Genomic DNA, 20,773 nt, shown 5'->3' with positions numbered 1-20,773 from the left:
ATTTTGATGGGAGTCTGTTCCCAGGTGGTTATTTAGATGGGAGTCTGTTCACGGGGGTTTTTTTAGATGGGAGTCTGCTCACGGGGGCTTATTTAGATGAGAGTCTGTTCCCGGGGGGGGCGGTATTTAGAGGTGAGTCTTTTCCGGAGGTGGCTGCATTCAGATGGGAGTCTGTTCCTTGGGGGTTATTTAGATGGGAGTCTGTTCACGGGGGGTTATTTAGATGGGAGTCTGTTCCCGGGGGGTTATTTAGATGCGCATCTGTTCCCTGGGCGGGGTATTTAGATGTGAGCCTTTTCCGGAGGGGGCGGTATTCAGATGGGTGTCTGTTCCCGGGGGGTTATTTAGATGGGAGGCTGTTCACGGGGGGTATTTAAATGGGAGTGTGTACCCGGGGGGTTATTTAGATGGGCATCTGTTCCCGGGGGGTTATTTAGATGGGAGTCTGTTCACGGGGGGTTATTTAGATGGGAGTCTGTTCACGGGGGATTATTTAGATGGGAGTCTGTTCCCGGGGTGTTATTTACATGGGAGTCTGTTCACGGGGGGTTATTTAGATGGGAGCCTGTTCACGGGGGGTTACTTGGATGGGAGTCTGTTAACGGGGTTATTTAGATGGGAGTCTGTTCCCGGGGGGTTATTCAGATGGGCGTCTGTTCACGGGGGGTTATTTGGATGGGAGCCTGTTCCTGGGGAGTTACTTCGATGGGAGTCTGTTCCCGGAGGGTTATTTAGATGGGAGTCTCTTCCCGGGGGGTTATTTAGATGAGAGTCTGTTCCCGGGGGTGGTATTTAGAGGTGAGTCTTTTCCGGAGGTGGCGTCATTCAGATGGGAGTCTGTTCCTTGGGGTTTATTTAGATGGGAGTCTGTTCACGGGGTTTATTTAGATGGGGGTCTGTTCCCGCGGGGTTATTTAGATGCGCATCTGTTCCCGGGGGGGGTATTTAGATGTGAGCCTTTTCCGGAGGGGGCGGTATTCAGATGGGAGTCTGTTCCCGGGGGGTTATTTAGATGGGAGTCTGTTTACGGGGGGTATTTAAGTGGGAGTGTGTTCCCGGGGGGTTATTTAGATGGGCGTCTGTTCCTGGGGGGTTATTTAGATGGGAGTCTGTTCACGGGGTATTATTTAGATGGGAGTCTGTTCCCGGAGGGTTATTTAGATGGGAGTCTGTTCACGGGGGGTTATTTCGATGGGTGTCTGTTCACGGGGGTTATTTAGATGGGAGTCTGTTCACGGGGGGTTATTTAGATGGGAGTCTGTTCACGGGGGGTTATTAAGATGGTAGTCTGTTCCCGGGGAGGTGCTTAGAAGGGAGTCTGTTCCCGGAGGGTTATTTAGTTGTGAGTCTGATCCCGGGTGGTTATTTAGATGGGAGACTGTTCCCGGGGAGTTATTTAGATGGGAGTCTGTTCACGGGGGGTTATATAGATGGGAGTCTGTTCACGGGGGGTTATTTAGATGGGAGTCTGCTCACGGGGGGTTATTTCGATGGGAGTCTGTTCTCGGGGGGGTATTTAGAGGTGACTCTTTTCCGGAGGGGTCGGCATTCAGATGGGAGTCTGCTCCTTGGGGGTTATTTAGATGGGAGTCTGTTCACGGGATATTTCACAGGGGATATTGGAAGAGGAGGATGAAATTCACAACTCTGTTCTGGCATTCAATGAGATCATGGCTGATCTGTGATTACACTGACACCATATATCCTGCCTTTGCTCCTTATCTCTTAGTACATTTATTTAACAAGAATCTATCAATCACAGGTTTAAAAATTAACCAATAAGCCAGCATGAAATTTCCACCAACAATATCATGAGGTTGTAATGGCTACCACAGTGGAATAGCTTGCTGTATATTTAAAATGGAGGCTATTCCTTCTGGATAATCAAAAGTGTCCGTCTGGGCCCCAACTTCATCTGCATACCCCCCTCTACCGATGTTCGATTTCTCTCCATACCTGTCTCTTATATGTTTGTGTTCACAGCAGTGAAGGATTTCATCAAATTAATATATCTTACATTATCCTCTTCATCCACCTCATCAATCTCTCTCTCTCCACATTTGTCCCTCACTACATCCCTCTCTATGCCGTCATATCTAACCCTCCCTCCCTCTTTCGCTCTCCTGGTGTCAGTGATAGCAGAGAGAGAGACAGAGAGAGAAGGAGATTGTGGGCAGACAGAGAGGGAAAGACAAATGGCGGGACAGACAGAGAGAGACAGGGAGAGAGATGCAGTTACAGGGAGGGAAGGACAGATGGAGGGACAGAGAGAGAGAGACAGAGATCGGAGAGTGAGGGAGTGACAGAGAGTGAAAGACAGATGGAGGGACAGAGATAGAAGGAGAGAGAGGGAGAGACAGAGAAGGAAAGACAGATGGAGGGACAGAGAGAGAGACAGAGAGAGCGGGAGTGACAGAGATTGAAGGAGTGAGACGGAGAGACAGAGAAGGAAAGACAGATGGAGGGACAGAGAGGGAGACAGAGAGAGTGGCAGAGACAGAGAGAGAAGGAGTGAGAGGGAGTGTCAGGAAGGGAAAGCCAGATGGAGGGACAAAGTGAGAGACAGAGAGAGAAGGAGAGAGATGGAGTGACAGGGAGGGAACGAAAGATGGAGGGACAGAGAGAGAGAAAGAGATAGAAGGAGAGAGGAGGAGTGACAGAGAGGGAAAGACAGATGAAGGGACAGAGAGAGAGACAGAGAGAGAGAGGAGAGAGAGGGAGTGCAAGAGAGTGAAAGACAGATGGAGGGACAGAGTGAGAGACAGAGAGAGAGGCAGAGACAGAGAGAAGGAGAGAGACGGAGAGACAGAGAGGGAAAGACAGATGGACAGACAGAGATAGATGGAGAGAGAGGGAGAGACAGAGAGGGAAAGACAGATGGAGGGACACAGCGAGTGACAGAGGTAGAAGGAGTGAGAGGGAGAGACAGAGAGGGAAAGACAGATGGAGGGACAAAGTGAGAGACGGACAGAGAAGGAGAGAGTTGGAGTGACAGGGCGGGAATGTCAGAAGGAGGGATAGAGAGAGAGACGGAGAGAGTAGGAGTGATGGGGTGGGAAGACAAATGGAGGGACAGAGAGAGAGAGAGGGAGAGACAGAGAGAAGGAGAGAGGGAGTGACAGAGAGGGAAAGACCGATGGAGGGACAGAGAGAGAGATAGAGAGAGTGGCAGAGACAGAGAGAGAAGGAGAGAGAGGGTGTGTCAGAGTGGGTAAGACAGATGGAAGGACAGAGTGAGAGTCAGAGAGAAGGAGAGAGATGGAGTGACAGGGAGGGAAGGACAGATGGAGGGATAGAGAGAGAGAGACAGAGATAGGAGAGTGAGGGAGTGACAGAGAGGGAAAGGCAGATGGAGGGACAGACAGAGAGACAGAGACAGAGATGGAAGGAGAGAGAGGGAGTGACAGAGCGTGAAAGACAGATGGAAGGACAGAGAGGGAGACAGAGAAAGTGGCAGACACAGAGAGAGAAGGAGTGAGAGGGAGTGTCAGGAAGGGAACGAAAGATGGTTGGATAGAGAGAGAGAGACAGAGATGGAAGGAGAGAGGAGGAGTGACAGAGAGGGAAAGACAGATGAAGGGACAGAGAGAGAGAGACAGAGAGAGAGAGACAGTGAGAGAGAGACTGAGAGAGAGAGACAGAGAGAGAGAGAGATAGAGAGAGTGGGAGAGATGGTGTAAGGAGGCACAAATGGAGTCATGGAAAGAGAGAGAGAGAGAGAGATAGTTGGAGAGAGTGGGAGTGACAGAGAGGGAAAGACAGATGGAGGGACAGAGAGAGAGAGACAGAGAGAGAGAGAGATGGGCAGAGACAGAGAATGAGAGAGATGTAAACAGAGTCATGGACAGAGGGTGAGAACGAGAGATAGGGAGAGACAAAGTAGAAGAAGGAGAGAGAGAGAGAGAGAGAGAGAGAGAGAGAGAGAGAGAGAGATGGAGAGGCAGAGCGAGGGAGAGACAGAGAGAGAAAGCAGATCCAGAGAGGGCAAGGGAGAGACAGAGAGGGAGAGGCAGAGTGAGTGGGAGAGATGGTGTAAGGGAGGCACAAATGGAGTCATGGAAAGAGACAGATAGAGAGAGAGAGATGTAAACAGAGTCATGGACAGAGGGTGAGAAAGAGAGATAGGGGGAGACAAAGTAAAAGAAGGAAAGAGAGATAGAGAGAGAAAGAAACAGAGAGAGAGAGGGAGACAGAGAGGGAGAGACTGGGATTCAGAGGGTAACGGAAAGGGAGAGACTGTGATTCAGAGGGTAACAGAGGGTGAAGTATAGATGAAGAGTGAAGATGGGAGAAAGACAAAGTCCAGTGTTCGTAACACATGGATAAAGTGCAACAGAGAGGTGAGACAGGGCTTGAGAGAGTAAAAGACAGAGGAAGGAGAGATAGAGATGGAGAGATTACCGGGAACATAAATCTCCAGCAGTCTCTTCATGCTGATCACTCCTTTTCTCTGGATGTAGCAGGATTGCAGAGCTTAGATCTGATCCGTTGGTTATGGGATCGCTTAGCTCTGTCTATCGCATGCTGCTTACACAGTTTGGCACGCAGATAGTCCTGGGTGATAGCTTCACCAGGTTGACACCTCATTTTGAGGTATGCCTGGTGCTGCTCCTGGCATGCCCTCCTGCACACTTCACTGAACCGGGGTTGGTCTCCTGGCTTGATGGTAATGGTAGAGTGGGGGATATGCCGGGCCATGAGGTTACAGATTGTCTTTCTTTCTGTCTGTCTGTATCTTGTTCCCTCCTCGCTCAGAACATCAGTCAGCCATTTTAGGTTTGTTCACGGTGGCCATTTTATGTTACAGCAGCACTGGGACATTTATTTCAGAGACTGACTCCTCACTAATGCAAGGTTAGTGCTTTAAACGTGACAGAGAAACGGGTCCTGGGGTTCAGTTGAATGTAGCTTATCATCCCGAAAAGTGTTCGCAAACGTGTTTTTCAAATCAATTCCGCAACAACCTCAACAAGAGGAAAAACACCAACAAATGCAACAACAACCTCAACATGAGAAAACACACCAACAAATGCAACAACAACCTCAGAAGGAGAAAAAACACCAACAAATGCAACAACAACCTCAACATGAGAAAAAACACCAACAAATGCAACAAAAACCTCAGAAGGAGAAAAAACACCAACAAATGCAACAACAACCTCAACAGGAGAAAAAAACACCAACAAATGCAACAATTTCAACAGGAAAAGAACAGCTTCCCGAGGACTAAAAAAACCTAACAAATACAACAACTGCAGTAGTTGAAAAGCCACTAACAAATTCAACATCGTCAGAAGGGGAAAACACACCGATAAATAGGGCAGTGGCACAAGCTGTTGGAGGGACAGGAAATGGTTTACGAAGGGACAGAGTATCTGATCACACGCGGGATGGTGTAATTGAATATTTATTAAATGGGAAGAGATTAGAAAGCGTAGATGTAGAAAGTGACCTGGGTGTCCCCGTCAATAAGTCACTGAAAACTAACATGCAGGTGCAGAATGCAATTGAGAAGGCTAATGGGATGTTAGTCTTTATCACAAGAGGATTTGAGTACAGGAGTAGTGAAGTCTTGCTTCAATCACATCGAACCTTGGTTAGACCGCATCTGGAGTAACGTGTGCAGTTTTGGTCCCCTTACCTTAGGAAGGATATTATTGCCAGAGAGGGAGTGCAATGAAGGTTCACCAGACTTGTTCCCGGGATGACGGGACTGTCCTCTGGTGAGAGAATGGGGAAACCCAGGCACAGAGAGTGAGATAGAGACAGGGAGAGGCAGAGAGACAGAGGCAGAGAGAGAGAGAGGCTCAACCATCTTCAGCTGCGATCCCAGGAGAAAATACTAGAAATACTGAGCAGGTCAAGCAGCATCTGTAGAGAAAAACAGAGTTAGTGATTCAGCTCGATGCTTTCCAGCTTTCCAGCAGCCACAGTATGTTGCCTCAGATAATGAAGCAATCCATAGCCACATCCACCAAGACCCGGACAACATTCAGGTTTGGGCCGACCAATGGCAAGTAACATTCATGTCACACAAGTGCCAGGCAATGACAATCTGCAACAAGAGAGAATCCAACCACATCCCTTGGCATTCAAAGCATTATCCCATCGCTGAATCCCCGAGCGTCAACATCCTGGGGAAACATTGACATCAAACTTAACTGAACGAAACACATCAATAGTTTCTTCACCCAGTGGCTGGTGGGTGTCTGGAACTCACTGCCTGAAAGGATTAGTATAAAATGGGTGGTTGATGGCCAGCACAGACTGGGCGGGCCGAAGGGCCTGCATAAGTGCTGTATCTGTCTATGACTCTAAAGGATGGTAGAGGCAGAAACCCTCATCACACTTAAAACAATCTCTTGGATATTCACTTCTCTATATTTATAATGGGTAAGGAATAACTCTCCTCGTCTGCACTGCCCCATCAAACAATCTCAGAGAAGGTAGAGCACAGGTTAGATACAGAGTAAAGCTCCGTTTAAGCTGTCCCTGGAGTGTCGGATTAACCCGGGTCACTCACTATCCCCAGCTCAGCCTCAAGACTCACCTGCCTCAGTCACTGAGACGCTCCTCTATCACTTGCCTTAATGTAAGTGGATGCCGGGTTTGGGAGCAGGACAGGCACACGGGATTAGGACGACTGTTCATGTGGAGGATAAGCATCAATAATCCCTCAGAGAATCAGAACAGACCAGCGAGTCTCAGAAAAGGAAACTTGTGTTGAATTTGTGAGTCTTGCATTGTGGAATGCTTTAGTATTTGGTGAGAATGTTGAGCCAGTGAAATTTTGCCCCAGTGGGATGAATAGATACTATCTGACTTCATTACAACAGTAAGGTACCGTGTGTACTGTAAATATGGACTGAAATGACTGAAATAACAATGTAACTGATCAAATTTCAGCTGAATCCTCTGATGACAGTTAGAGTCATAGAGTTATACAGCACAGAAACAGGCCCTTCGGCCCATCGTGTCTGTGTCCACCATCAAGCACCTACCTAATCTAGTCCCATGTTCCAGCACTTGGCAAGTAGCCTTGTTTGCTACGGCATTTCAAGTGCTCATCTGAATACTTCTTAAATGTTGTGAGGGTCCCTGCCTCTACCTCCTCTTCAGGCAGAGCGTTCCAGATTCCAAACACCGTCTGCGTGAAACATCTTTTCCTCAAATCCCCTCTAAACCTCCTGCCCCTTGCCTTCAATCTATGCCCCCTGGTTATTGACCCCTCCGCTGAGGGAAAATGTTTCTTTCTATCTAACCTCGCAATGCCCCTCATAATTTTGTACACCTCAATCGGGTCCCCCCTCAGCCTTCTCTGCTCTAAGGAAAACAACTCCAGCCTTTTCAGTCTCTCTTCATAGCTGAAATGCTCCAGCCCAGGCAACATCCTGGTGAATCTCCTCTGCATCCTCCCCAGTGCAATCACATCCTTTCTATAGCGTGGTGCCCAGAACTGTACACAGTACTCCAGCTGTGGCCTGACCAGTGTTTTATACAGATCCATCATAACCTCCCTGTTCTTATATTCTATGCCTCAACTAATAAAGGCAAGCATCCCATATACCTTCCGAACCACCATGTCTACCTGCGCTGCAGGCTTCAGTGATCGATGGACAAGTACACCAAGATCCCTCTGATACTCGGTACTTCCTATGGTCCTACCATTCATTGGATATTCCCTCGCCTTGTTAGTCCTTCCAAAATTCTATGTAGCCTAACCTATGTATAATCTTTAATCTTGCAGTGCATGTGTAATGTTTAATTTCTGAAAGCCAGACAGAGTAAAGCTTAACGTACTCCAAAAAACTCAAGACTTTTGGCATTTATTACCTTATCGGCTCAGATCTTTCGTTAAGTTGGACTGGACTTGTGAATAATTGTTTTCATGTTGTTTTTCCAACAGTACTAGTGTAAATGGATTTGCAGCATCCCATCATATAATATACACTCCTGTCTATATTGTCTGAAGAACATACATAAAATATCCACAAATTTTGCTGTTTATTCCGGGGCAGACAGGTGAAGTGTTTATTTTGTCTGTGATTTAACTCGACCCCCAATGAAAACCAACATGGTGGGAGAGAGTGATAGACAGAGAGAGAGGAACAGAGGTAGTGTAACAGAGAAATAGGGAGGGATAGAAATGGAGTGAGAACAGAGAGATAGTGAGGGATAGAGACAGAAGCAGGGAGATAGAAAGTGCCAGGAGACCCTGAGACACTTTAGAAGCAAGGGGACGGGGAGACAGGCTGTGTGGAGACCCTGGGGTAACGTTATAGATAGACAGGGTCGATGCAGGTAAGATGTTTCTCCTGGTTGGGGAGTCTAGTACCAGGGGACACAATTTCAAAATAAGGCGGAAGCCACTTGGGACAGAGATGAGGAGAAATTTCATTACTCACAGGGTTGTGAATCTTAGGAATTCTCTACCCCAGAGGGCTGTGGAAGATCAGTCATTGAGTATGTTTAAAGCAGAGATTGACAGATTTCTAAATACCAATGACATAAAGGGTATGAGGATAGTCTGGGAAAAACACATTGAAGTGGATGATCAGCCATGACAGTATTGAATGGCGAAGCAGGCTCTATGGGCTGAATGGCCTACTCCTGTTCATATATTCCAAAGCTGCAGAAATAGTTTCTCGCAAACTACCCCATCAGTTCCCCTTAATATCTCAACAACTTTGATCAAATCACCATGATCCTCCTAAATTCCAGGGAATAAATCCCCAGTTTGTGTGATATCACCTTGTAATTTAACCCTTGGAGTCCAGTTATCATTCTGGTAAATCTACACTGCACTCAAATGTACACGGACCCCTCAAGTCTCTTTGGACCTCCAGTGTTTCTATCTTTTCACCATTTATAAAGTACTCTGTTCTAGTCTTTTTTACTGACATTGAAATCTATTTACCACAGTTTTGCCCATTCACTTCAGATATCTCTTTGCAATGTTATGCTGCCAGCTACATTGCATACAATGCTGCCTATCTTTGTGTCATTGGTAAACTTGGGTATGTTGCATTCTACCCCATCATCTTAAATCGTTAATAAATACAGCAAAACTGAGACACACACGGGCATGTCACTAGTAGACAGGAGTGAATCATTCCATCCTTGAGGTTTATTAATTCCAGATTTATGTTTATGCTTCGAAAAAACAAAATTCAAATTCACAACAGCCCAGCGTGGGATTTGAACTCCTACTTTTTCAATCATCAGCTCAGGGCTTCAAATTAAAACCCAGAGAAAGAGATTAATTTTCCTACTGCTGTTGTCTGACTGTCTCATGTTTTGTCCATTGTTCCCTTCTCCTCTTCTTCCATGTGTTTGAAGTCTTTGAAGTTTATCAGACATTGGTTAACTACTTCATCTTGTGTTCTGTAAATACCTTCAATTCTGTGCCTCTGGAAGGGACACAATTCAAATTCTCACCTTATTGCATCAACCAAAACCTGCAGGTCCATTCAAACAACTCTATTTCCTGTCTCTGCAAAGACAGCTCGCACTTCCACAATGCAGGAATGTCTGAATGGAAACAGCTTTTGACACATTTCCCAACACGTTTGCTAACACTTTTCAGGATGAAGCTAAATTCAACTCTCAGATTCCAAGCGCCAAATTGAGCTTTTGAGTAGAACAGGGAACATTGATGATATCCAAGATCTCTCTGTCCTGTCACCCATTCTAACATTGTACCATTTAGTTTATATCACTCAGTCTTCCTTCCAAAATGCATCACTTCACATTTCTCAGCATTGAAGTTAACCTGCCCTGTTTCTGTCCAATGATAGGTTGGATAGTAAGCTGTCAAGAGGACATAAAGTGTCTGCAAAGAGATTTCCATAGGTTAAGTGAGTGAGCAAAAAATTGGAAGATGGAGTACAATGTGGGAAAATGTGAGCTTGTCCACTTTAGCAGGAAGAATAAAAATCAGTATATTATTGAAATGGAGAGAGACTGCAGAACTGTACGGTGCAAAGGGATCTGGGTGTCCTGATACATGAATCACAAAATGTTACCGTGCAGCTACAGCGAGTGATTAGGAAGGCAAATGGAATGTTGTTGTTTATTGCAAGGTGAAGAGAATATCAAAGTCGGTAAGTGTTGTTACAGCTGTACAGGGCATACGTTAGACGACGTCTGCAGGATTGTGGACACTTTTGGTCTCCTTACTGAAGAAATTCTATAATTGCATTCGAAGTAGTTCAGAGAAGGTTCACTGGGCTGATTCCTGGGATGAAGGGGTTATCTTATGAGGAAAGGTTGAACAGGTTGGGTCTATGCCCACTGGAGTTTAGAAGAATGAGAGGTGATCTGAGTGAAACATCTCAGGTCCCGAGGGGACTGGACAGGGTGGATGCTGAGAGGATGTTTCCCCTTGTTGGGGAGACTAGAACTAGGGGACACAGTTTAAAAATTAGGGTCGTTCCATTTAAAACTGAGCTGAAGGGAAATGTGTTTCTCTCAGAGGGGGTGTCAGTCTGTGGAATTCTCTTCCCCAGAGACCAGTGGAGGCTGGATCATTGAAGATATTCAAAGCTGAGTGGGATAGATTTTTGATCAATTAGGGAGTCAAGGGTTATGGGACGCAGACAGGAAAGTGGAGTTGGGTTCACAATCAGATCAGCCATTGAATGGCAGAGCAGGCTGGAGGGACCGAATGGCCTACTCCTGCTCCTAATTCGTTTGTTCTTGTGTGTTCCATTTCACCAGACTGCCTCGAGCCAACTGAAGTCTGCTACTAGTCCCTTCCCTTTTATTACGTTGCAGATGACACAAACATTGGCAAACCTTGAAGTTATGCCCTGTAAACACAAGTCCAAGTCATTAGTATATATCAAAAAGATCAGTGGTCCTAATATAAAGCTCCACTGTATACCTCCCTCCAGTCTGAAACAACCATTGTCCACTCTCTCAGCCAATCACGTATCCACTCAGCCAATGTCCCTTTCATCCCTGGAGCACCAATATTGCTAACCGGTCAATTAGGAGGCACCATTAAGTCCTCCCCATGAGGACCCTGGTCCCAGACCTCTCTGTTTCCACTCTCCCATCAACATTCCCCAGACATGTGCAGCATGGATTAGATACAGAGTAATGCTCCTTCTACACTGTCCCATCCAACAGTCCCAGGACAGGAACATCATGGGTTTGGATACAGAGTGAATCTCACTCTGCACTGTCCGAAACAGACAGAGAGTGAGAGAGAATGAGAGAAATTGAGGGAGACACAGACAGACAGGGTGTCTGAGAGTGAAAGAAGGATATTTAACATCAGACATAGGAAGATGAGGACGCAATTTAACCCCTCGACCCTGTTCCCGCATTCAGTGAGATGAGGGCTGATCTGTGATCTAACTAACACCATATATCCCACCTTTGCCCTTTATCTCTTAATACCTTTGGTTAACAAGAATCTATCAATCACAGGTTTAAAAATTGACCAATAAGCCAGCATGAAATTTCCACAAACAATATCATGAGGGTGTGATGGTTGCCACAGTGGAATAGCTGGCTGAATATTTAAAATGCAGGCTATTCCTTCTGGATCATCAAAAGTGTCCGCCTGGGCCCCAACTTCATCTGCATTCCTCCCTCTCCCAATGTTTTTTTTCTCTCCATACCTATCTCAAATATGTTTGTGTACACAGCAGTGAAGGATTAAATCTAGTTAATATATCTTACATTATCCTCTTCATCCAACTCAACAATCTCTCTCTCTCCAAGTTTGTCCCTCTCTCCAGCCCTCTGTTTGCCTTCATATCCAAACCTCCGTCCCTCTGTATCTCTCCGAGTGTCAGTGATAGCAGAGAGAGAGACAGAGATAGAAGGAGAGAGAGGGAGAGACAGAGAGGGAAAGACAGACGGAGAGACAGAGAGAGAGAGAAATGGGCAGAGATGGAAGGAGAGAGGGGGAGTGACAGGGAGGGAAAGACAGATGGCAAGACAGAGAGAGAGACAGTGATAGAAGGAGAGAGAGGGAGAGACAGAGAGGGAAAGACAGATGGAGGGACAGAGAGAGAGACAGAGAGAGAGGCAACGACAGAGAGAGAAGGAGAGATTGGGAGCTACAGAGAGGGAAAGGCAGTTGGAGAGACCAAGCGAGAAGGAGAGAGATGGAGTGTCAGGGAGGGAAGGACGGATGGACAGATGGAGGGATTGAGAGAGAGAGAGACAGAGATAGAAGGAGAAAGAGGGAGAGACAGAGAGGGAAAGACAGATGGGCAGAGACAGAGAGAGAAGGAGAGATTGGGAGAGACAGAGAGGGAAAGGCTTTTTGAGAGACAGAGAAAGAGAGAGCGGCAGAGATGGAAGGAGAGAGAGGGAGTGTCAGGGAGGGAAAGACAGATGGAGGGATAGAGAGAGAGACAGAGAGGCAGAGACAGAGAAAGAAGGAGAGATTGGGAGAGACAGAGAGGGAAAGGCAATTGGAGAGACAGAGAGAGAGAGAGAGAGGCAGAGATGGAAGGAGAGAGAGGGAGAGACAGAGATTGAAAGAGAGAGAGGGAGTGACTGGGAGGGAAAGAGATAGAGAGAAAGAGAGAGGGAGACGGAGATAGAAGGAGAGAGAGGGAGAGTCTGAGAGGGAAAGACAGATGGAGGGACAGAGAGAGAGACAGAGAGAGAGGCAGAGACAAAGAGAGAAGGAGAGATTTGGAGAGACAGAGAGAGAAAGGCAGTTGGAGAGACAGAGAGAGAGAGAGAGGGGGGCAGAGATGGAAAGAGAGAGAGGGAGTGACTGGGAGGGAAAGACAGATGGAAAGTCAGAGAGAGAGAGACAGTGATAGAAGGAGAGAGAGGGAGAGACAGAGAGGGAAGAACAGAGGGACAGATGGAGGGATTGAGAGAGCGAGACAGAGATAGATGGAGAGAGAGGGTGAGATAGAGAGGGAAAGACAGATGGAGGGACAGAGAGAGAGACAGAGAGAGAGGCAGAGACAAAGAGAGAAGGAGAGATTGGGAGAGACAGAGAGAGAAAGGCAGTTGGAGAGACAGAGAGAGAGAGAGAGAGGGGCAGAGATGGAAGGAGAGAGAGGGAGTGACAGGGAAGGAAAGACAGATGGAAAGACAGAGAGAGAGAGACAGTGATAGAAGGAGAGAGAGGGAGAGACAGAGAGGGAAAGACAGATGGAGGGACAGAGAGAGAGACAGAGAGAGAGGCAAAGACAGAGAGAGAAGGAGAGATTGGGAGCTACAGAGAGGGAAAGGCAGTTGGAGAGACCAAGCGAGAAGGAGAGAGAGGGAGTGTCAGGGAGGGAAGGACGGATGGACAGATGGAGGGATTGAGAGAGAGAGAGAGAGACAGAGATAGAAGGAGTGAGAGGGAGAGACAGAGAGGGAAAGACAGATGGGCAGAGACAGAGAGAGAAGGAGAGATTGGGAGAGACAGAGAGGGAAAGGCTTTTGGAGAGACAGAGAAAGAGAGAGCGGCAGAGATGGAAGGAGAGAGAGGGAGTGACAGGGAGGGAAAGACAGATGGAAAGACAGAGAGAGAGACAGTGAAAGAAGGAGAGAGAGAGACAGACAGAGAGGGAAAGACAGATGGAGGGACAGAGAGAGAGACAGAGAGAGAGGCAGAGACAAAGAGAGAAGGAGAGATTGGGAGAGACAGAGAGAGAAAGGCAGTTGGAGAGACAGAGAGAGAGAGAGAGGGGCAGAGATGGAAGGAGAGAGAGGGAGTGACTGGGAGCGAAAGACAGATGGAGGGAAAGAGAGAGAGACAGGGAGAGAAGGAGAGAGAGGGAGTGTCAGGGAGGGAAGGACAGAGGGACAGTTGGAGGGATTGAGAGAGAGAGACAGAGATAGAAGGAGAGAGAGAGAGTGAGATAGAGAGGGAAAGACAGATGGAGGGACAGAGAGAGAGAGACGGAGAGAGAGGCAGAGACAGAGAGAGAGAAGGAGAGATTGGGAGCTACAGAGAGGGAAAGGCAGTTGGAGAGACAGAGAAAGAGAGAGAGGCAGAGATGGAAGGAGAGAGAGGGAGTGACAGGGAAGGAAAGACAGAGAGAGAGGCAGAGATGGAAGGAGAGAGAAGGACTGTCAGGGAGGGAAAGACAGATGGAGGGATAGAGAGAGAGAGACAGGGAGAGAAATGGAGTGACAGGGAGGGAAAGACAGACGGTGGGATAGAGAGAGAGAGAGACAGTGATGGAAGCAGAGAGAGGGAGAGACAGAGATAGGAGAGAGATGGAGTGATGGGGTGGGGTTGGGAAGACAGATGGAGGGACAGAGAGAGAGGCAGAGCTGGAAGTCGAGAGAGGGAGTGATGGGGAGGGAAAGACAGATGGAGAGACAGAGAGAAAGACAGAGAAAGGAGAGAGAGGAAGTGACAGGGAGGGAAAGTCAGACGGAGGGACAAAGTGAGAGACAGAGAGAAAAGGAGAGAGAGGGAGAGACAGAGAGGGTCAGACAGATGGAGAGATAGAGATAGAAGGAGAGAGAGGGAGTGACAGAGAGGTAAAAACAGATGGAGGGGCAGAGAGAGAGAGACAGACGAAGAGGCAGTGACAGTGTTAGAAGGAGAGAGAGGGAGTGACATGCGGGAAAGACAGATGGAGGGAAAGAGAGAGAGAGACAGAGAGAAGGAGAATGGGAGTGACAGGGAGGGAAGGACAGAGGGAGCGATAGAGAGAGAGAGACAGAGATAGAAGGAGAGAGATGGTGTGATGGGGGTGGGTGGGAAGACAGGTGGATGGACAGGGAGAGAGGCAGTGATGGAAGGAGTGAGAAGGAGTGATAGGGATGGAAAGACAGATGGAGAGACAGAGAGAAAGACAGAGATAGGAGAGAGAGGGAGTGACAGGGAGGCAAAGACAGATAAAGGGACAGACTGAGGGACAGAGATAGAAGGAGAGAGATGGAGTGACAGGGCGGGAAGGACAGATGGAGGGATAGAGAGAGAGACAGAGAGAGAGATGGAGTTACAGAGAGGGAGGGACAGAGAGAGAAGGAGAGAGATGGAGTGACAGGGAGGGAGGGACAGATGGAGGGATAGAGAGAGAGAGACAGAGATAGAAGGAGAGAGAGGGAGGGACAGAGAGAGAGTGACAGAGGAAGAGGCAGAGACAGAGATAGAAGGAGAGAGAGGGATTGACATGGGGGGAAAGACAGATGGAGGGACAGGGAGAGAGTGAAGGAAGGAGAGGGAGAGACAGAGAGAAGCGGAGTGGGATTGACAGAGAGGGAAAGGCAAATGGTGGAACAGAGAGAGAGACAGAAATAGAAGGAGAGAGAGGGAGCAACAGAGAGGGCAGACAGATGGAGGGACAGAGAGAAAGAGACTGAGATAGAAGGAGAGAGAAGGAGTGACTGGGAGGGAAAGGAAGATGGAGGGACAGACTGAGAGACAGAGCGAGAAGTAGAGAGATGGAGTGACAGGGAGGGAAGGACAGATGGAGTGATAGAGAGAGAGAGATGGAGAGACAGAAAGAGAGGCAGAGACAGAGAGAGAAGGAGAGAGTGGGAGAGACAGAAAGGGAAAGACAGATGGAGAGACAGAGAGAGAGAGACACACAGATAGAAGGAGAGAGAGGGAGAGACAGAGAGGAAAAGGCAGATGGAGGGGCAGAGAGAGAGATTAAGAGAGAGAGACAGAGAGAGAGAGACAGAGTGAGAGATAGAAGGAGAAAGACATAGAGACAGATAGGGAAAGACAGAAGGAGGGACAGAGAGAGAGAGAGTGGCAGAGACAGATGTAGAAGGAGAGAGGGGGAGAGGGAGATAGTGGGGGAGAGACAGATAGAGGGAGAGAGACAGATAGAGGGGGAGAGACAGATAGAGGGGGAGAGGGAGATAGCTGGGGAGAGGGAGATAGAGGGGCAGATGGGGATAGAGGGGCAGAGGGAGATAGAGGGGCAGAGGGGGAGGGAGGGGGGTACAGGGAGATATAGGGGAGAGAGGGAGAGAGAGCAGGAAGGGAGAGAGAGCGGGAGAGGGAGAGAGTGAGATAGAGGGCGAGAGACAGATCGAGGGGGAGAGTGAGATAGAGGGCGAGAGACAGATAGAGGGGGAGAGTGAGATAGAGGGGGAGAGGGAGATAGAGGGGGAGAGGGAGATAGAGGGGGAGTGGGAGATAGAGGGGGTGAGGCAGATAGAGGGGGTGAGGGAGATAGAGGGGATGAGGGAGATAGAGGGGGTGAGGGAGATAGAGGGGGTGTGTGAGATAGTGGGGGGGTGTGAGATAGTGGGGGGAGAGACAGATAGAGGTGATGAGTGAGATAGAGGGGGTGTGTGAGATAGAGGGGGTGTGTGAGATAGAGGGGTAAAGTGAGATAGAGGGGGTGTGTGAGATAGAGGGGGTGTGTGAGATAGGGGGGGTGAGATAGAGGGGAGAGGGAGATAGAGGGGGAGAGGGAGATAGAGGGGGGAGTGGGAGATAGAGGGGGAGAGGGAGATAGAGGGGAGAGACAGATAGAGGGGATGAGTGAGATCGAGGGGATGTGTGAGATCGAGGGGATGTGTGAGATCGAGGGGATGTGTGAGATAGAGTGGGAGAGGGATATAGAGGGGCAGAGGGAGATAGAGGTGGGAGAGGGAGATAGAGGGGGTTGAGGGAGAGAGAGCGGGAGAGGGAGATAGAGGGGGAGTGGGAGATAGAGGGGGGAGAGGGTGATAGGGGGGGAGAGGGAGATAGAGGGGGAGAGGGTGATAGAGGGGGAGTGGGAGATAGAGGGTGAGAGGGAGATAGAGGGGGAGATGGAGATAGAGGGGGAGAGGCTGATAGAGGGGGAGAGGGAGATAGAGGGGGATTGGGAGATAGAGGGGGATTGGGAGATAGAGTGGGATTGGGAGATAGCGGGGGAGAGGGAGATAGAGGGGAGAGGGAGATAGAGGGGGAGAGGGAGATAGAGGGGGTGAGGGAGAGAGAGCGGGTGACGGAGATAGAAGGGGATTGGGAGATAGAGGGGGAGAGGGAGATAGAGGGGGAGTGGGAGATAGAGGGTGGAGACGGAAATAGAGGGGGAGAGATGGATGGGGTAGAGGGTGGTGAAACCTGTGGAATTCCCTACCGCAGAAGGCAGTGGAGGCCAAGTCATTAAATATATTCATGGAGGAGAGAGATATATTTCTTAATGTCAAAGGGATCAAGGGGTATGGGGAGAAAGTGGGAACAGGGTACTGAATTAGACCATTGGTCATGATCTTTATTGAATGACGGAGCAGGCCCAAAGGGCCGAATGGCCTGCTCCTGCTCCTATTTTCTATGTTTCTATGAGAGAGGCGGATTGAGAGAGGGAGAGAGAAGGAGAAACAGAGAGAGAAGGAGAGATAGAGATGTAGCGAGGTGACCCTGATATTCTCTCTCTCTCACACACACACACGCATCCAGACACGCACACACACACACACACACACACACACACACACACACACACACACACACACACACACACACACACACACACACACACACACACACACACACACACACACACACACATTTTACAATCCACACGGATGTCAGTAAAAATGACCAACAGAACTTCATTAACAATCCCCAGTATCTACCCAGTCCTGAGAGAGACAGAGAGAGAGATAAGGCAGTGACAGAGAAAGACAGTGAAAGAGGGAGGACAAAACAGCTTGTCGGAGAAACTTTACATTTATTTGTGTACCACAGATTTTATTAAAAGTTGAAAGGGATTGCACACTGAAAAAGCTGTCAACAGAATGACAGATTGAGGGATAGAGAGTGAGAGACAGAGAGGGAAAGACAGATGGAGGGAAAGAGACAGAGGCAGAGAGAGAAAGAAGGAGAGAGTGGGAGAGACAGAGAGCGAAAGGCAGTTGGAGAGAGAGACAGAGAGAGAGAGAGAGGCTGAGATGGAAGGAGAGGGAGGGAGTGACAGGGAGGGAAATACAGATGGAAAGACAGAGAGAGACAGAGATAGAAGGAGAGAGAGGGAGAGACAGAGAGGGAAAGACAGATGGAGGGACAGAGAGAGAGACAGAGAGAGAGGAGAGAGAGAAGGAGAGAGACGGAGAGACATGGAGTGACAGGGGAGGGAAGGACAGATGGAGCGATAGAGAGAGAGAGAGACAGATAGAAGGAGAGAGAGGGAGTGACAGAGAGTGAAAGACAGATGGAGGGACAGAGAGAGAGACAGAGAGAGAGGAGAGAGAGAAGGAGAGAGAGGGAGTGACAGAGAGTGAAAGACTGATGGAGCGACAAAGTGAGAGACAGAGAGAGAAGGAGAGAGAAGGAGAGACAGAGAGTGAAAGACAGATGGAGAGACAGAGAGAGAGAGGCATGGATGGAAGGAGAGAGAGGGAGTGACAGAGAGGGAAAGAAAGATGGAAAGACAGAGAGAGAGACACACACACAGATAGAAGGAGAGTGTGGAGAGACAGAGAGTGAAAGACAGATGGAGGGACAGACAGAGAGAGACAGGGAGAGAGATGGAGTTACAGGGAGGGAAGGACAGATGGAGGGTTAGTGAGAGAGAGACAGAGATAGGAGAGTGAGGGAGTGACAGAGAGGGAAAGACAGTCAGAGGGACAGACAGAGAGACAGAGACAGTGATAGAAGGAGAGAGAGGGAGTGACGGGGGGGAAAGACAGATGGAGGGACAGAGAGAGAGACAGATATGAAAGGAGAGAGAGGGAGTGACAGAGAGTGAAAGACAGATGGAGGGACAGAGAGGGAGACAGAGAGAGAGGCAGAGAGAGAAGGAGAGAGAGGGAGAGACAGAGAGGGAAAGACAGATGGAGAGACAGAGATAGAAGGAGAGAGAGGGAGAGACAGAGAAGGAAAGACAGATGGAGGGACAGAGAGAGAGACAGACAGAGTGGCAGAGACAGAGATAGTTGGAGAGAGAGGCAGTGACAGAGAGGGAAAGACAGATGGAGGGACAGAGAGAGTGGCAGAGACAGAGATAGAAGGAGCGAGAGGGAGTGAGGGGGGGAAGACAGATGGAGGGACAGAGTGAGAGAGAAGGAGAGAGAGGGAGAGACAGAGAGAAGTAGAGAGGGAGTGACAGAGAGGGAAAGACCGATGGAGGGACAGAGTGAGAAACAGAGAGGAGAGAGATGGAGTGACAGGAAGGGAAGGACAGATGGAGGGATAGAGAGAGGCAGAGACAGAGAGAGAAGGATGAGCGGGAGAGTCAGAGAGGGAAAGGCAGTTGGAGAGACAGAGAGAGAGGCAGCGATGGAAGGAGAGAGAGGGAGTGACAGGGAGGGAAAGACAGATGGAAAGACAGAGAGCGAGAGAGACAGAGATAGAAGGAGAGTGTGGAGAGACAGAGAGGGAAAGACAGATGGAGGGACAGACAGAGAGAGACAGGGAGAGAGATGGAGTTACAGTGAGGGAAGGACAGATGGAGCGACAGAGAGAGAGAGAGAGAGAGACAGAGCTAGGAGAGTGAGGTAGTGACAGAGAGGGAAAGACAGACAGAGGGACAGACAGAGAGGCAGAGACAGAGATAGAAGGAGAGAGAGGGAGTGACAGACAGTGAAAGATGGAGGGACAGAGAGAGAGACAGAGAGAGAGGCAGAGAGAGAAGGAGAGAGAGGGTGAGACAGAGAAGGAAAGACAGCTGGAGAGACAGAGAAAGAAGGAGAGAGAGGGAGAGACAGAGAAGGAAAGACAGATGGAGGGACAGAGAGAGAGACAGACAGAGAGCGAGAGTGAGAGAGATAGAAGGAGAGAGAGGGAGAGACAGAGAAGGAAAGACAAATGGAGGGACAGAGAGAGAGACAGAGAGAGAGCGGGACTGACAGAGATAGAAGGATTGAGACGGAGAGACAGAGAGGGAAAGACAGATGGAGGGACAGAGATGGAGACAGAGAGAGTGGCAGAGACAGAGAGAGAAGGAGAGAGAGGGAGTGTCAGGAAGGGAAAGCCCGATGGAGGGACAAAGTGAGAGACAGAGAGAGAGTAGAGAGATGGAGTGACAGGGAGGGAAGGAAAGATGGAGGGATAGAGAGAGAGAGACAGAGATAGAAGGAGAGAGGAGGAGTGACAGAGAGATAAATACAGATGAATGGACAGAGAGAGAGACAGAGAGAGAAGGAGAGAGGAGAAGTGACAGAGAGGGAAAGACAGATGAATGGACAGAGAGAGAGACAGAGAGAGAGAGAAAGAGAGAGAGAGAGAGAGAGAGAGAGAGAGAGAGAGAGAGAGAGAGAGAGAGAGAGAGAGAGAGTTAGAAGGATAGAGGAGGAGAGACAGAGAGGGAAAGACAGGTGAAGGGACAGAGATAGAGACAGAGAGAGCGAGATACAGAGAGAGAGAGAGAGAGAGAGACTGAGAGAGTGGGAGAGATGGTGTAAGGGAGGCACAAATGGAGTCATGGAAAGAGAGAGAGAGAGAGAGATAGGCAGAGACAGAGAATGAGACAGATGTAAACAGAGTCATGGACAGAGGGTGAGAAAGAGAGATAGGGAGAGACAAAGTAAAAGAAGGAGAGAGAGAGAGAGATGGAGAGGCAGAGAGAGGGAGAGACAGAGAGAGAAAGCAGATACAGAGAGGGAGAGGAAGAGACAGAGAGGGAGAGGGAGATACAGAGAGGAAGGGGGAGAGACAGAGAGGGAGAGGGAGATACAGAGAAAGAGAGGGTGAGACAGAGTGAGTGGGAGAGATGGTCTAAGGGAGGCACAAATGGAGTCATGGAACGAGACATAGAGAGAGAGAGAGTGATGTAAACAGAGTCATGGACAGAGGGTGAGAAAGAAAGATAGGGAGAGACAAAGTAAAAGAAGTAGAGAGAGAGAGAGAGAGAGATGGAGAGGCAGAGAGAGGGAGAGACAGAGAGAGGGAGGGCGA

Source organism: Heterodontus francisci, chromosome 21 (assembly GCF_036365525.1).
Source record: "Heterodontus francisci isolate sHetFra1 chromosome 21, sHetFra1.hap1, whole genome shotgun sequence".
In the NCBI taxonomy this organism is placed as follows: Eukaryota; Metazoa; Chordata; class Chondrichthyes; order Heterodontiformes; family Heterodontidae; genus Heterodontus; species Heterodontus francisci.
Note: the sequence above shows the minus strand (reverse complement) of the source record.